This window comes from Aureococcus anophagefferens (genome assembly GCF_000186865.1).
Source record: "Aureococcus anophagefferens unplaced genomic scaffold AURANscaffold_17, whole genome shotgun sequence".
NCBI lineage: Eukaryota > Pelagophyceae > Pelagomonadales > Pelagomonadaceae > Aureococcus > Aureococcus anophagefferens.
Window position 1 is genome coordinate 210635 of NW_008705577.1, and position 3135 is coordinate 213769.

The window sequence follows — 3135 nt, forward strand, 5'->3', positions numbered from 1 at the left end:
AGAGGATCGCGTAGTCGTCGTCCTCGATCAACTGCACGTGGTTCAGGTCCCAGACGTCGTCGCTCGGCGTGTGCTCCACGGCGTTCCAGCCGACCTCGACGTCGCCGTCCTTGCCGACCTTGGCGAACTCCTCGTGGTAGAGGGCCCAGAACGACGCGCCCGAGTTGGCCCGCTGGACGTCGTGGATGTCGATCTCCTTCGTCGAGTACTTGGCGTAGTCGCCGCTGCGCCAGTTCCACTTGTAGGCGTAGCCGTCGAGGGACGTGTCCTTGCCCACGGCGAGGAGGAGCTCGTCGTCGTCCCACATCTTGAGGCCCGCGGCGCGGTGCAGCGCGTCGCCCTCGTAGAGCGGCGTCATCGTGCGCACGGTGCCGTCGTAGGCCATGGCGACGAGCCAGGACGACGTCAGGCTCCCCGATTCGTCCTCGTAGATGAGGTTGAAGGCGAGGTAGCCGTCGGAGGCGGCGCTGCCGACGGCCTTCTCCACGAGGTCCGCGTCGTACGACGTCGTCATCTTCCGCGGCACGTACTTCAACACCTTGGCCTCCGCGAGGGACGCGCAGTCGTCGACGCCCTCCCAGGCCTCGATCCAGGAGCAGACGCTGTCGATCTCCAGGAGCTCGTGGTACGTGACCTCGCCCGTGACCGACGCCGCCGCGAGCCGCTTCGCCGGCGGCAGCGTCGGGTTCGTGACGACGTAGGCGACGGCGCCGACGCAGAACGCGACGCCGCAGGCGAGGCCGAGGCGCGCCCGCCGCGAGTTCACGTCGCGCCGCTCGAGGAGCTCGTCCTCGCTCAGCGGCACGCGCTCGTACTCGCGCTTGGACATCGGGCTGCCCCGCACCGATGAAGCCCCGACGTGTCGAAAAAGAGCTCCTTTGGTTTTTTAACGTGGGACTGCCCTCGGGCACAAGGCACGACTCGAGCCTCGAGGCGCAGCTTCTCGGCGTCGCGCGGGGATGGAGGCGGAGGCGGTGCTCGCGACGGCCTTGTACGGCGCCGATGACGATGCGAAGTACGCCGCCGCGCTGCGGCTTGTGGCGCTCTCGGAGCACGACGACACCAAGGTCGGCAGCATCGCTTCGCTGCTGGAGCTCGCGCGCCGCGGCGCGGGGCTGCCCGCCCAGCTGGCCGTGGTCGCGCTGGGACGGCTCGCGCTCGACTACGACGGCATGAAGGTGCGCATCGCGGCGGCGGGCGGCGTCGAGGTCCTCTTCGAGCTCCTGCGGCGCCCGGAATGCCAGATCACGGAGCTCGCCGCGAGCGCGCTGGTGCGCCTCGGTCCCAACGTCGACTTCATGCTCGAGAAGAACAACTTATTCACGCTCGCGCTCAAGATCGACGCCGAGCGGAAGGAGTGGGCCGCCGTCGATCCGCGCGTGGCGTTGGCGATCAACGCGATCGCGTTCGAACTCTGCGAGCACCTGATCCAGTGCAACGCGAAGCTCGAGGCGCCGATCGTCGAGGCCGAGGCGCGTTTGCTCAAGTTCCAGACCGACGCCTTCAACGACTACCAGCGGATTCTCTCGACGGAGTGGGAGAAGGACGACTCGGACGAGGCGGCGCGGCCCGCGGTCTGGACCTTCGCCGAGTTGCAACGCGCCTACGGCAGTCAGCTGGCCCAGTACATGTACCTCGGGCAACGCGGCTACATGTACGACTCGGGCTCCGAGTCGCCGGACTTCGAGCTCACGGGCTCGCAGACGGCCGCGGAGCGCACCGAGGCGAACCGGATCCGCGCGGAGCAAGAGGGCGACGTCCTCGACCTCGCCACCGACGACGAGGCGTCGGCGCCGCCCAAGCCCGACAGCGACGACGACGAGTGCGCCGTCGTCTCCACCTTGGGGGGCTGAGCCGCGCGGGCCATCCCCGAAACAACCTAGGTCCCAAATTACGCGGCGGCGTAATTTACGTGGGCCGTCCCACGGCGTTTTTTACGCGTGTTTACGCGTTTTTTACGCGTTTTTTACGCGGAGCTTTTTTTTTATTTAATTCAGGAGGCTACCTAAAAAAAAGTACCAAACAACATGACGGATTTTTGGTGCCGGCCTCCCGGCGCCCACCCACCCACCTCCCGGCCAATCAACGAGCTCCTTTGTCGTTGGTTGCCTTCAAGTTGCCGCGTCGCGCGCCGCTGGGCGATCGCTGAATTGCCACACCGCGCGCGCGGCGCCCGCCGCGGTCGACCGGGAGTCGCCGGTGCCGCTGCAGCAGCCGCCACCGTGCGGCCGCGGGTCAGCCGACGAACGCCGGGCGCGGCCCGACTCGATGAGGACACCGCCGTGGCCCATGGCACCTCCTCCCGGCTCCTGGCGCGGCGGCGCGGGACGCGGGACGCGCGCGGCCTCCACGCGCGCGCGCGCGCGTTACACTGGCAAGTACCCCCTAAGTACACTTCGGGTTTTTGAAATCCGACCTCCGGGCCCACCCACCCACCCCGTCATGTTGTCGGATCTTTTGTCCGAGGCCCCCCCCTGTTTAATTATTTATTTTTTCGCCGGGGGTCCGAGATGCAAACGGCGTCGATTTAGACTAGAAAAAAAAGAGAGCGAACCGGCCTCATCGAACCGACTTGTTCCAGTCCCGCCCGTCGTGAGGGCCGACTGGCCCCGGGCGACGCTTTAGGGACGTCCAAAATCAGCCAGTCGACTGGTAAAAAAACGCTATAGGGACGTCCAAAATCAGCCAGTCGACTGGTAAAAAAACGCTTTAGGGACTTCTAAAATCAGCCAGTCGACTGGTCCAAAAGCGCTTTAGGGACTTCTAAAATCAGCCAGTTGACTGGTCCAAAACCGCTTTAGGGACGCCCAAAAATCACCCAGTCGACAGTCGGAAATACGCGGGGAGCTGCTCCTCATCTAGGATTTCCCAGAGCCCCAAACAGTCGACTGTTTCGACTGATTTCAGTCTCTTCGACTGGCCGGCCGCGAGCTCGGATTTCCCAGAGCCCCAAACAGTCGACTGTTTCGACTGATTTCAGTCTCTTCGACTGGCCGGTCGCGCGACGATCGCGAGCTCGAATTTCCCAGAGCCCCAAACAGTCGACTGTTTCGACTGATTTCAGTCTCTTCGACTGGCCGGCCGCGAGCTCGGATTTCCCAGAGCCCCAAACAGTCGACTGTTTCGACTGATTCA